The sequence below is a fragment of the Tyto alba genome, unplaced genomic scaffold (assembly GCF_018691265.1).
Source record: "Tyto alba isolate M040663 unplaced genomic scaffold, T.alba_DEE_v4.0 Super-Scaffold_48, whole genome shotgun sequence".
NCBI classification, from domain to species: Eukaryota; Metazoa; Chordata; class Aves; order Strigiformes; family Tytonidae; genus Tyto; species Tyto alba.
The window spans coordinates 2913308-2928360 of record NW_024881324.1 but is presented as its reverse complement, the minus strand read 5'-3'; positions in this window follow the sequence as shown (position 1 = coordinate 2928360).

Below are 15053 nucleotides of genomic sequence, written 5' to 3'. Positions count from 1 at the left end.
AAAAAAAAAAACGGAAAGTAAGTACTGACAATAATTTCTATATCACGGAGAGCATCACACATCCCTCTATCCCTCTCAGCTCCTGTTAGTGTTGAAGGCCAAAGAATGTAGGAACATATAAATATTGCAATGATAAATGAGTCTTACTCTAGACAAACATTCACATTAGTTCCACACAAGATGTTTGTAAAAACTATTTTAACTAAAATGCTAAGCATAATTCTGTATGCACTCCTAGACCTGTTTAAGTCTGCTTTATATTCAGCAGTGGAATGGACTTGCAACTGAGACAGCCACAACAATTCTTGTCAAATATTTTCATTTGAGTGACTGCAGGCATTGCTTTTGTTCCATCAAAACTACGTGTTGGTTGCATGAATCCTGGATCAGACATTGTCTGCAAAGGAAGCTGTATTTCTAGCATAACTATGTAATGCCACTCTGTCAGCCCTGAGCTCATACTTTTGGCCTTTGTCTCCTGCTCCACAGGCACTATTCTACCATATTCTGCATTCAAAGTATTTTTCTGCTCCACCTGCTTTACTGCTTCATGCAGTTATGTCAAATAGGAATTACTCCATAAAAACAGTCTAATTTTCATAAAGTCAGTGAAAATCAGTGAAGTTTCAGATGGCAAACAGAGGAATCAGACCTCTAGGAGTGCAAAAAATGGAGGGAGCTAACAAATGCAGCAATCTATGAAGCAGTTTCCTCACTCTGCTTGTAGATGTTCTAGAACTTGTGGGAACATTTGGGATCTTCAGAGAACTTCTAGGAGTTTTTCTTCTTCAGGGTGCAGCTCCTGACAGATACAGATTTTCCTGTTATTAAACCTCTAGAATAGTCACAGTGTGAAGTATGATTTTTTTTTTTTTTTTCAGTCCATTAAAATGGCATTCTGGGCTTCAGGACTCAAGTCAGTATTTTCAATAAAAACTGGTAAAATAGAGATTATTGTTGCTACTTCCTTTATGTAAAATATTTTCCTTTTAGAATTTGATGAAGCTTTTAAAAATCTTTGTGATTTTTTTTTTTTAAATAGTTGTGATTAACCTAGTTTTAAAGTAAGGAGAGTTAATGATTCCTAACTGTATTTTTCACCAGCAGAATTTCATCAATATAGGCATTTTCCTAATCCTAACAGCTGCATATTTTTCGTAACACTTTGGCACATTTTCAGCTAGCACTGACAGAGGTAGAGTTGTGATACAATAGCTCAGGATTTTGGAGTCTGTATCACCGAGCAGCAAGGACTGACTGCCCCGTGAGGGAAGGTGGGCCAGGAGCTTAGAGTGATCGCAGCTCGGGTAGAGACCTTGCCACGCCTGAGCTGGGTAAGCAGAGCAGGGTGCTCGCAGCGAGGTCCGCTGACAGTCCCAGAAAAGTGTGATGGGTTTGAGTGACTGGAGGGGGTTTGGTAGCTGGGGAGGGGGCTACAGCGGTGGCCCCCTGTGAGAAGCTTCTCGAAGCTCCCCCAGCTCCAAGTCGGAGCTGCCTCTGGCCAGGACCCAGCCAATTAGTGGTGGTGGTTGCACCTCTGCGAGAACATATTTAAGAAGAGACCTGAGAGGAGTAGTTGGAGTTGGGAGGAGGAGTTGCAACGTCTGCATGAACATCAAGGCCAGTGGAAGAACAAAGGAGGTAAGAGGGGGGGGAGGTACACTGGTGCATCCCCCCTGCAGTCCATGGGGAGATGGCAGGGTCGCCCCCTTGCCACCCATGGAGGTCACTGGCAGAGCAGGTGCCGACCTGTTGAGCAGGAGCCCACACCGGAGCAGGTGATACACCAGAAGGGTGCCAGGACCCTGTGGGAAGAAGCAGTCCCTGCTGTTGTAGTTTGGCACTGGGAGGGTTGCAGTGCGCTGGGTGTCCCATGCAGGATCAGCATGGGAATGGCTGCATTCCCATGGGGAGGACTCGTGTCGGAGAAAGTTTGTGGAGGACTGTCTCCCATGAGAGAGGATCCACACTGGAGCAGTGGGAAGAAGTTCCAGATGTTCCCTCCCCCAAAGATGGAAGAAGAAACAGCACTAACTACACCCCTCATTCCCTGACCCCCTATGCCTGTGAAGGAAAGAGGTAGAGATATCAGGACCAAAGTTGAGCCAGAGAAGAAGGGAGGGGTGGGGGGAAGGTGTTCTCAAGATGTGGTAATGCTTCTCACTGTCCCACGTTGTCTGTTAAGTGATGGTGTTGTTAGTGTCTGTATTAAATTAATGTTCTGTTTTCCTTCCCCTAACGAGTCTTTCTTTTGCCTATGACCATAATAGGTGATTCATCCCTCCGTGTCCTATCTCGAATCCCAAGCCTTTTGCTTCATTTTCTCCTTCCCAGCGCCAGGGGGGAAGGGAGGACTGAGTGGCTGCGTGGTGCTCGGTTGCCCTCTGTGCTCAAACCACGACAACAAGTCAAAGCACCCCCTCAGCTCCAGAGCTCACTGAGGGGGTCTAGTCAGAAACACACGGAGACAGGGCTGGAGGTGAGGCTACAGTGCAGGCCCTGAGTCCGTTCAGGAGACAGGCGAGCTGCGGCACAGGACCAAAGCCCAGCCAGGAGCCAGTACCAGAGACAGGACCGCAGCAGGCGCACCTGCAGCACACCTCAGAGACCAAAACCACAGCCTGATCCGTGCTGAGATCTCCGGGCACAGTGCGCACTGTGAGCAGAAGTCCCCGACGAGGGGGACCACAAAGGCCACAGGGCCTGCCAGCCCGCCATTTTTTTTTTTTTTTTTTGCGTCAAACTGAAGGGAAGGCTTTAAATTAAAAGAAGAACAGCTCAGATGGTAAAGAGCTTGGCAGTACCGGCTTCTCCTCCATATTTGCATTATCAGAAGCTGCTTCTTAGCAATAGGTCAGGTGTCAATGTTACACAGGAAATTTAGAGGTAAGCAGACCCTAACTGTCCTTCTTTCTCTAGGCATACTCACGTTGTGGGTAAAAATCATTTATCTGAGAGCTTAATGTATTAGGCTATTTTTAAAAAAATCCGATAAAGCACATTTATATAAATTTATTACTAAATGTAAACTTTGATCATGCCATTAGGTTTATTATTACTGCTCCATCTCATTTTATTTTATAATTATTTGGTTTGGTTAGACTTAATAAATAAGAGCCATTAATACTATCAGAAATGATAAAACAAAAGCAGAGAGCATTGTTGTACTTTAATCACCTAAATATTATATTTACTTTTACATAGTGTTACTATTGTCTTGTAGTTATTTCATATACTTAGCTTGATTCCTCACCATTTTGGGTTTTCACTATCACATGAAAGGAATGAGCAAGTTAATGGCAGAATAACAAAGGGATAAATCCCTGAGAAAATGTTACTGAGGAGAGGAAGTTCATCTAATACAGCTGCCAAGAATGAGGCAAATGAACATCTGCATTGGATTATAATGCTGCAGGAAAGTTAAAATGAGTCTGTGCTAAAAGAACCCTTTGTTAATCTTACTTGTTATTTCCATTTCTCTTTTGTTTACACTTTCTTGGAGCCAAGGAAACACCAGTTTCTTTATTAGTACAACTACCATCCAGATGTGCAAACAAGTGCTTGTAAAATCCCATTTTTATATCTGTTATCATCAGGTCTAGTAACAACAATAAAACAGAATGCAAAACTTCAGGTATTTTTTGAGAAGTCACCTTTGTGGACACAAACTTTAATTGAGACAATCCCTGTGTTCTGCAGCAGCAGCTCCTATAACCAGGAATTGACTTACTCAGTGCTCTCTCTCCTGCTGTTTGTTGCACTTTTAAAGGAAAGAAGGGAAAATTCCTGAGTAACAGAACAGAAGCTCTGTGATTAGCATGTAGCCTTGATCTGTGGAAGGACTGCATAAATATGCATAGGCTCTCTATCAGTTGCATACTGGTCCCACTTTATTAAATGCAGTCAGTCTTAAATTAAAAATTTAGCTTTTTTTCTGCTTTTTTCAAGTTCACTTCTGTGCCAAAAATCCAACGAAAATTTTATAAATTGATGGTGTATTACCAGCTACCAGAATTGCTACCCTGTAAGATCCCACTTCTAGTCTGGGCACCTCCCATGCTGCTGTCATTGCCAACACAGGTGCAACTGGTTGATATGAACTGCTCAGGTTTTTTGGCAATACTCAGGAAAATGTAAAAGCTGGGCATACAGGACTGAGAAGGATGAAAATCTGGACAACTAGTATTTTGTTGCTGTAGTTAGCAAATGGGATTGTTAAATAAGTCTGGGTTTTGTTGTTTTGGTTTGGGGTTTTTTTCCAAGAAACAGAACTGTTCTAGGCAGTCTGAGTCAAAAACATGGAGAAGATGAGAGAAACTACGAATAACTCCTATGCCTTATTTTTGGAAAATCCGAAACCTAAGAGCTGCTTCTCCTCCTTCCTCTTACAACTACCATTCAGAAACTTAGCTTTAGCTTTTCTTAAAAGTATATCTTGCTGATTTTGTTTGATTATTTGTTACATGTATCACTTTGCTGTTTAATTTTTTAAAAGGTTGAGTTTTCCTTCAGTCTTGGAATACAGAAAGAGAAATACCTATTCTTTTTTTTCTCAATTGCTCTACAGTGCATACCCTCATCCTGACTGATGTAAAAGTAACATATGCAAAACCATATTTTTTCCTCTTTGACTTCCTCCTTGCAAAGCATATAATTTGAAGGTTTCTCCTTTTCTTTTTGTTAGTGATTTTGTGTAACCAGTACATCAAAGAAGTAGGTTTTACGCAATTGTTGTGGAAAAACTGAGGTTTGTGGCTGCTCCAGCTGAGCTAGGCAGTTTGAAGAAAACCCTGAAACCCAAGTGAAAGGTCTATATATATGCTTTCAGAAATGGTAAAAATAGGAGTGACGTCGGATGATTTGACTAGGCAGAAGTATGGAAAGGTTAGCTTTTCTTGAAATGCGTTATATGTAAGGAATTAATGTCTGATGTATTGAGGAGTGACTGACAGTTAATATACTAGCACCCAATTTATACTGCAGTAGCACGTATCGCAGTATCACAGTGGGCACCACACTAGCCGGTGTAACTCTACTTTAGGCTTATTTCAGGTGTTCTGTTAATTCAGTCCTATCACATAAACATAAGTGGAAACTTGAAGCATGTTAATTTAAAACTGATAAAAAGAAAACACTGAAAGTGAATGACAATGAGGGTTTTTTTCATCTGAGAGCTGACTAGATTTATAGAAGGCTTGAGGGATGTGCTGTTTGTGTGACTAGCAGAACTGCTTGTTGAAGCACACATCATTCAAAAAACTGTCTCATGCCCTTAAATGATTTATATTTTGCTAAGCTTTGACTAATTAGCTACTACAGTTTCCTACTCAGGTTGTCTGCCTTAGGTTGTGTTATATGGAAAGCTTAAAATAATTCAACGACGTCTGATAAAAATCAGGGAAGTCTTAACAAGCTATGCAAACTTTAAGCTGTTAGAAACTAATATTTGCAAACCCTTAGTAAAAATGAATGGCTAAAATATTGAAAATATCTGCCTGTTCTTGGCTCGTTACTCCAAGCATATTGCAGGACTGCATCAGAACTGAGAGGACAAGGACTAGACTCCTGATATGGCTTACTCTTCTGAGGCCTCTCTGCATGGAGTCATCTGTTTTCAATGATCAGAGAAAAAGAGTCTCTGGGGCAGTAGGACTGGATAACATAGTGGAGGAAATGGTTGAACGAAACAGAGCAGAAACTGGGCTTGCAGTCTGTGAGAACATGGAGAGCCAGGCAGGGACTGGGAGCTGGCAGAAAAAAAATACTTATTATCAGGTGAGACAGTGATGGAGTGGGTAAGGGGAGTGGAACTCAGGGCCCCAGTACGTGCTTCTCTTCACTGTTCAGCTGGTTTCTGAAGCAACAAAATATGATGTCAGAGTATGCAGAATAGAGTCTGTTAAGTGTTCGGGTAGTACAAGACTGTATGTCAGGAAGGGATAAAATAGATGCTGAGTGAGTTAACACTGCCTAATTTGTGTATTGAGCAAGGATGAAATAGTGACAAAGAATTTTGTCGATAAAGGCCATCAGAAACAGACCTGAAAAGCCAGATGGAGGACGTTGGCATGACATTAACTAATTTACTATTTCTGATTCATTTTTTAGAGTTTATTTTTTAGGAAGCAAGCAGTGCACCGGCAGAAAGAATTTGTAACATCAAAATGTAAGCCAAGCTTTCACAGTTGCTTGTTTTTAACCCACGAGCAAGATGAGGCTCACTGCATCTCATCAGCAAAGGGAGAAAAAATGAACACTTAAGGTGATTTACTAACAACCACCACAACAATTATATGTAGTGGGAGCCCTGATGAACAGGCAAGACAATTTAGACTCTTTTGGCTAGTGTCAAGCAGCATGGACAGAGTAGAGCTGTCAAAGATCAAAATTTCCTATCCCTATAGTAGTTCTCATGGCTTATGTGGGAATGAGATTCTCTGTCCCTCTAGGCTAGTTCTTCTACCGATATGAAGGCAGCAGAACTGAACTCCGTGTCTGTTCTGAATGTGCGTGGGACCATCAGTGTCCGTGTATTGCTTGGAGCAGCTTCTGCAGGCCAGCAGAACAGGCAGAAGGTGTAGCGGGAAGCAGCAACTGCAGGTTGCGTGTTGTTCGGGTAGAGGATGCAGGATGCAAGTCTCTAGGAGATCAGGAAAAATACTCTGCATCTTTCTGAAGGCAGTAAGAGAAACAGGTGCACTCTTATTTATCCAAATGTGTATTTGACTACCTAATTTATGCGTCTAAAGCACAGAACTAATTTGGTCACTGGTAATTTCTCCTTTTCAGCCTTTGGATGATGAAATTTTGTTGTTTCAAGAGCTAGCAGGTGGAGATAACCTTTTAATTTTACATCTGATGATGACAATTTACAGTCTGTTTTGACGGAGACCTTTAGCAGCGATGCACACACCATTACACAAAGCACCGCGCATGGATGTAGTCAGGCTTCTCTGTCTCCTGTTCTCATCCTGCTGCCCTTTCCAGCCCTGCGGTTATCAGCGTGCTGATGGTGTACCAGCACCAGCACAGAAGGCAGAAATGTGATCTGTACAGGGCTGTGCTGGGGAGCTGCAGGGAACATCTGGTGCAGATGAGTTAGGCTAGGGCAAATGGAAGACGGAACAATCCCTGATGCTGTCGGGACATGTAGGGTAGGTGGCCCAGAAGGTCCTGCTGGCTAGCAGTGTGGAACAAGCACTCTGGACCCTGAAATTGTGACTGAAGATGGCCTGAGGAACATTGGTGTGCTACTGGTGTTGGTGCTGGGGCCTGTGTTTGAAAGAAAAGAAAAATATATGAATGGTCTAGGTTTTAGCCATAGCTGTGCCAAGACCAAAGCCTCATGATCTGTAGGGAGATGTGGTATATTCCTGTAGACAGTCTAACTGGTGACAGTTAGCAGAGATTTGGGGCACATATATAACATGTCTACCTCCTTTTTTTTGTCCTGGAACTCTCACTTCATTTACTAAGAATCACCTCTAGTTATAAGCCTTGCCTTGATCTGTGCGGATTCTTCTAGCAGTGTTGATCAATCCTTGCTGGTGTGTCAGAAGGCATGCGTTTAAGTTGTGGAGTGGAGGGAGGAAGAGGGTTTCTTCCTCGTTTTGAATAGTTTTTTGTAAGGCATTATTGAGTGTGTTTGTGTGCCAAACAACACTCCCTAAAATAAAAACAATGGAAAAAAAAGTCAGACTTACAACATGTAAATCATGTTGCTGTTCAAAGCTTATTTTTGCCCACATTTTATTTTTAAGATGTATAACTAACTGTGTTTTAAATTTTGGAAAAAGAGTCTGGCACATGGGTAACGTGTTTATTTCTGTCTCGTAACTGTGGGTGGTAGCTATCCTGTAACAGTCACAGGCCACATAAACACACTTTCTGTCCTGCTGGTATTGTGTGTTTCCTTTTTCTGGTACTTGAATGTCTCACTTTTCTTTCCCCTGCTCCCTTAATTAGCAGGGTCACTACCTGTGGGCAAGTTTCATTTTTAACCTCTGCTGCCTTATCCTGAAGATGCATTCCAGAGGTCTCAGACATAAAGTGATCAGAAGAAGAGAAGTCACAATTGGCAATGGGAGGATAGGCAATATGGAAAGCAGAATTTATTGTATTTTGAGGAGAGAGGGAGAACAGTTCACAAAATTGCATTAGTCTGGCATTTGGAAATCATTTTCCAAAAATACACTGATGAAGCGGAAACAGATATACTTGGGTATTAGTGAAGAATGCATTTATCTGCTGAAATGTGCTACCAGTCTAAGGTGGTCATGCACTGTCCTTATTTTTAAAGTTCTTTGGCAGATGGTAATCTCAAAGAAAATTATTCTCAAAGAAAAAATTTCCATTCTGTAAAGTGAAAAGTGAAACCTAAGACATAAAAGTTAACATTTTTATTTAAAGTGGTTTCTACCTTGAAAGCTTTTATTTATTTATGTCCCTTTAGTCTTAGGAACAGATGGTATGAACTTTTTTTTTTTTTAATATTTTACCAACAACCTGTTTTAAAGATAATTTGAAAATGCTTTGATTTTATCTGCTTTTGGGTATAATTAGTTCTCCTAATCTTTACAAATACCTTCCAATTTTAAGACAATTGGATGCCTTAATTTAATCTAAGTAATATAATGACAGCTGAGCTGTTGGGTAAAGGAGATTTGAAGAGGGAAGAAAAAACTATTACAAAAATCTTTGTGACATAGCTGCTTTGTGTTGGCAAATAAAGCTGCCTCCCTGTAACATGGATTTTTGTCACTTTGGAAGTGAAGTTTGGTGTTCATCAGAAATACATTTTCTACAGCACAGATATGATTGTGTCAGCCTGCCAGAAAACATAGCCATCATACTGAGATCATCATACACAGTGGCCTTGTTTGACTGACATTTTTACACTGACAGCTGGTGAGAACTGTGCCTGTTAAACTTCAGAACATCAGAAACCTCTGTCTTCCACCTCCATTATTTGGATATTTCAGCTTAATGTGTGATGGTCTTTTCTCTGATTAGATCTTAGTTTTACTTTATAACTCAGTTTATTTTTTTATGTCCTGTTTTTTATTTAAAATTTTTGAAAATTCCTAAATTCAAAGCAAATGTATCTTAGGGGAGAGGAAGAAGAAACAATCAGCATGAATATAGTATTCCTCCCAGTAAAGAGCTCTAGATGTTGACAACTTGCTGTAAGACTTTGTCCCCGTGGTCAACACCAGAGTGAACCCCCCAACACTAGGACCTAGAGGAGCAGTGGAAGGGTGAGCATAACACCAGAAAAAGGGTAGAAGCGGAAGAATCTGTGTATTACATTTTTAATTGTATTTTTGCTATTATTGCATCTTCTCCTTTATATAAGTACTCTAGATTCTTTCATTCCTTTTCTGCAGTAACCTGATTAAGACTAATGGTGATCCTTTAATTAGACTGTTAAAAATTCCATTATACTATCCATCTCAGAGTCACAGATGGTTGAGGTGGGAAGGGACGTCTGGAGGTCATCTGGTCCAACCCTCCTGCTCAAGCAGGAGTAGACTGGAGTGGGCTGCCCAGGACTATGTCTGTCTGGATGGCTTTCAAATATCTCAAAGGATGGAGGCTCAACAGCCTCCCTGGCCAACCTGTGACAGTGCTGAGTCACCTCACAAGTGTTTCCTGATGTTCAGAGGGAACCTCCTGTATTTCAGTGTGTGCCCATGGCCTCTGGTCCTGTCACTGGGCACCTCTGAGAAGAGCCTGGCTCCGTCCTCTTTGCACCCTCCCTTCAGGTATTTATACACATTGATAAGTTCCCCCCCTGAGCCTTCTCTCCTCCAGGCTGAACTGTCCCAGCTCTCTCAACCTTTCCTCACGTGAGAGATGCTCCAGTCCCTTCATCATCTTGGTGGCCTTCGCTGGACTGTCTCCAGTATGTCCACATCTCTCTTGTACTGGAGAGTCCGGAACTGGACACAGTACTCCAGGTGTGGTCTCCCCAGTGCTGAGTAGAGGGGAAGGATCACCTCCTTTGGCCTGCTGGCAACAAGAATGACCTGTAAGCCATCCCACCATGTCTCTGTGATTCCAACAAGGTTGTAGCCCTGCAGCTGTACACAGTTCTCCAACTCATCATGTTTATTCCCCATGCTCTGTACCTTAGTGTACATGCACTTCAGAGGGGCACCCCAGAATCCTGATTTGCCATCAAGGGACTGAATTTTTCCAACAATGGTGTCTTCTTTACATGGAAATTCTGGAGGTGACACTGCTTAAGCCTTGTTTTGCTGATTTTGTGTTTCCTTTATGACACATCACCCCATGTCCTTTGTTAATCAGCCCAATCCATCCCTCCCTCACAGGGGTGCTGGTAACATTCCCTCCACTGCCATTCCTAGCTTAAATCCCTTCTTCCCAGGTCATCCATCCTGGTGGCAAAGATACTTTTGCTCTACTTATTGAGCCAGATCCTATCTCTCCCCAAATTCTTGGGTTTATTTATTACAGTTTAAGACATATGCTGTGTCTTTACTCATAAACAAAATCCTCAGTGTAACAACTAGATCTGTTGTGTTCTTTGCTATCATGCACATGGAATGAATAGAAGGTTTTATCCTGACCATTATCTTGATCTAAATGTATATTTAGGGCAAGTACGTTGGGTAAAATCCTCACATTGTAGGCATCTGAAAACCCTTTTCAATAAGGCCAGATTTTCAACCTTTATCTAAGTAGAGTACTTGTACACTTTTTACCTGTGAAGGTTGATTATCGGTCCTGTCCATGTTATCATGATGATTTACAAAGTAGACATTTGAGACAATAATCTAATGGTGATTTGGCATTTGCATGATCCTGTGATAGGCTTAAAAAGTATAATTTTACTTTTCTGAAAACCCTACATCATATAAGCAAATGGGACATGATATTTGTCCCAGTGCAGGAGAGCATGCTTTTTACAAGTTTATCTCAAGGCAGTGTAAAAAGTAGTCAGTGAGGTCAGTCTTTGTGTCAAGCTCTATAAATACTCTTAAAAGGAAAACATTTGAGTCAAGTTAGCTTGCACAGAATAGGGAGAGGGATTCTGGTGAAACTTTTTACTTTCTATACCCTGTGGTAGGCTGTATGTGTGTTTGTATGTGCGTGTGTGTGTATGAGAGAAAATGTTTCTTCTGCTCAGCTGAACATGGAGACAGACAGCAAAAGTGCTGCATTTAATTCTTTCTGGGTTTATTCATATAAAAGGAATGTATGACATTTGGTCTGAATGGAGCCTTTCAGTGCAATGCATGTATTTAATATAGTTAAGACTTACTTTTTAAATATGATTTAAAGCTATGTACCCTTCTGCTAATGATAAATTAATATAGCAATAGGATCAGTGTTGACATGCAAGTGGGTTTAAAACACAAGCAGAGCATCTACTTGTGCTTGCTTTTACAGTTGTCCCACATGCTGTATTGAATAATTTCAATTGTTTGCTCAGTTTCTGAACACTGACCATTTTGAATTCTGACTTTGTGTCTCATGCCAATACCATAGACTTCATCAGAAACAGTTCAGCCTTTTCTGGAAATGATAATTTTTGTGACCCCATCAAATAATAGCTCTAATATTTTTGCATTTTGGAACACAAACTTAAAATTAGATAGGGTCATACTGACACTCACATGTGCCATCAGAAGTACTGGAATAGCCTGATTCACAGCATATACCACTCAAATGATTAGAGTATTGTGCAAGACATGCTTTGCTAGTGGGTTTCATGGATGCTTACTTATAGCAGAAGTATGACTGTGCTTTTCCTCTTCTAGTCATGCTGCCTAGCGAAAGACTGAGTTGGAGTTTGTAGAGGGGAGATATGTAGGTCTAAACATTTATTTTTGCTTTCCTTGCCACCTAGTGTCAGGTAACACACCCACACTTCCCTTTTCCTTCTGCTTCCTAACTCACTTTCAGCGCTCTTAGCTTTGTCCTCACTTCTCCCAGCTTCCCTGTCCCAGGCTTTTCACTCAATCTTATTCTCCTTTTTGCACGCTTTCTCTGTTGTATTCATCTGTGTGCACAACAGACCTGGCCTCTTCCTTTTTAAAAATCATCTTCCAATGTAAGTTTTGATGAGAGATTCCTTTCTTCCTAGGGTTTCCACTGCAAGCTACAAGTCTCTGATTCCTCTTTGTTTTCTTTGCCATCCAGTCCCAGATGTGTAAAAGATTTAATTTTTTTTTTTTCCAATGCTTTTTATAATACTGTGAGGGAGGGGTAGAGGTGGCAGAAACACTCAAATTATGTGAAATGAAACACTAAAGAGCTAGAAAATGACAGAATTCTTTGCCTCTGTGACCTTAACTTGTACCCTTCTGTACGATATGGTACAAGCCTGTCTTCAGGTATATAAATGTACACTCTTAGTCGTCCATAAGTATATATTAAAAACAGCATTTATAGACCTTTTTTTTTTTTTTTTTTGGAAGGTGTGTTGTTTAAAGGAGGAAAAAGCAGAAAAACAGTGCTAAAACATTTGTTATGCTTGTGAAAGTGTATTATCACACCACTGTGAAAGTAGCTGTTTAGCAACAGTTAGCTGATGATATTCAAAGCCAAAATGTCATTCAGAGTTTCTGGACTAATTGATACATCCTGGAGCAATCCATCACTTAAAGTATGTACTCGGAATGATTGACAGTAGCTTTTCAGGAAGCCAAGGCACAAGAAGCAAGGTCTGTGCATGGGCAATTGGTTAAAAGAGGGACAAAAAGGTGAAGAATGTACAGTCATACCCTGTAGAGAAATGTCATTTCTGTAATCCAACAAAGATTTGTACTGCCTGCCTTACCCAGCGAGGGCAAGCGGTTGAGTGACTGCTGGGCAGTTAAGTTTGCCAATGATGTGAAGGGTTTTTTTAATAAGGACAGGGGCAGATTGTAAAGAATTACAGATGGATCTTCTAAGAGTGAATGACTGGAGAATAAAATGGTAGATAAATTGATTTCTGCCATGTGACATAAATTTATTGAGAGAGGGAGGAGAAATCCTAGTTACACATAAAATTACCTCTTAGGTGAAAGTTATTGAGCTTATGAGAATTTCATGAAAATGTCATCTCAGCTGCAGTCAAGGAAGTACACCAGTTGTGTTCCTCATCAGGAAAAATACAGAGAATGTTGCTATGTCACCAGAGATTTCTTGGGATTACTTGCATCACGTGCGGTTATGATTCCCACAACCCCACCAAAGATCAGAAGTGATGTACTAGAACACAGAAACTGTGAGAAAAGCTGAAAAAATAACTAGTAATGTGGAATGGTTGCAGTACAAGAAGTGACCAAGTAAGTTCACACTCAGTACAGAAAGCAGACAACTGGAAGGGTTATATAAAAGAGGCTTCTGAAAACACAAGGAATGTGGAGAAAATGGAATGGACAGTGAATAGGTGATGCCTATTCAGTACAAGAACTTGGAGGCATCAAAGAACATCATCAGGACCAAGGTTGAAAGCAAAGAAGCAATGACTTCTTTATGAAAGGCATAACTGAGCAGTTGACCTCCTTGTCAGTGGATATTGTGAATGCCAGACATTTATACATGCTCGGGAGAGGTCTAGGCAAAAGAGAAATCTTTTATTCTTTTCTAGTATGATTCTTAACTCACTCAGGCCTTCATGCATACTGCTTCTTTAACACTCATTTTGCACAAGAATATTCTTATGATTCTTAAATCCTATGATTATAGAGGCTATAAATGTGCAGCTAAGAAATTTGTGTTGCAATCAGGAGAAGAAAGATAAACTTCTTAACACAGAGATTATCAGAAATATAAGAACACCCAGCCAGATTAACTCAGTGAATGAGTAAGAACTGTGATGGCAGAATTGTCCTCTGCCATTTCAAATCCTAAGGAATACAATCAGTTGACAGAGCTGAGGAAAGTAAGCAAAACTTTTGCCCGGAAAATGGAGATTTTTAACCATTAGGAAAACTCCATCTTGGCTGAAGACAGATGGAGACAGTACTGAAGGAAACACTTATGTTCAAAGATGTCCTGCTGTGTTTGAAAAGGAAGAGACAAACAGTGAGGTTAAAACTGAGTGGATGTGTACAAATGTCACTGCCCTTGTGGGAAACAAGATAGACATAGATAGATAGATAGATAGATAGATAGATAGATAGATAGATAGATAGATAGATAGAGAGAGAGAGAGAGAGAGAGAGAGAGAGAGAGAGAGAGAAAGAGAGATAGCAGATATAGAGACCCTGTTAATATTCTGTAAGTTTAGGTCTACAAATGAACACTAGATACTCAGAAATCTCAAGGCCCTACAGGAGTGAGGGTGATAAGTTGTTTGTACTTAGAGATTCTTCTACTGCTACCCATTTAAAACTAATGGAATGCAGAGGTCAAGAACATGCTTTGACTTGTTTTCCTTTATCCAGTAGCACTAAAAATATTCAACATTGGCCAGACATTCATATTAAAATATCCAGCAGAAACTAAAATCTCCCTCAGCAGTATTTAATGTAAATCATCTGCATGAACAGTGTATTGCCTATGGGAGAAGGAGAGGTATTACTTCATTTTTTCTATGGGTTTTCTAAAATCAGAGGAAAAATCCATCAAATTCTAAACAATAGAAGAAATGTTATTTTTTAATGAAATCTTAGTAGCTTATATGTTAAGAAATCCTTCAAGAATAGTCATCTAAATTTTATAAATCTAGAGTTTGATCATACATTTGTCTCTTAAATACATTACTCTAAGGCATCAAAGCAGATGTATGTTTTGGCCATATATACCAGACAAAACCTATACTGCAACAGGAGGCATTATGCAGGTAAGACTCTAACATTTTATGTATAAAGAGGAAGAAGTATTACTATTTAAAGAAGGAAATGAGTTAAAAAAAAAAAAAAATGACAGGATTAGTAATGGCTCTTGATAGCTATTGCTAAAGCTTCCCTGAAAAATATTGGAAGTGACGTAGGTTTGAAAATACGTACATTTTACAAGAACACTTAAAAACCCAGTATTTTCTTCTGGGATAACATATATCTAGTGTCCTAGATAAAGTCATTAAATAAAAG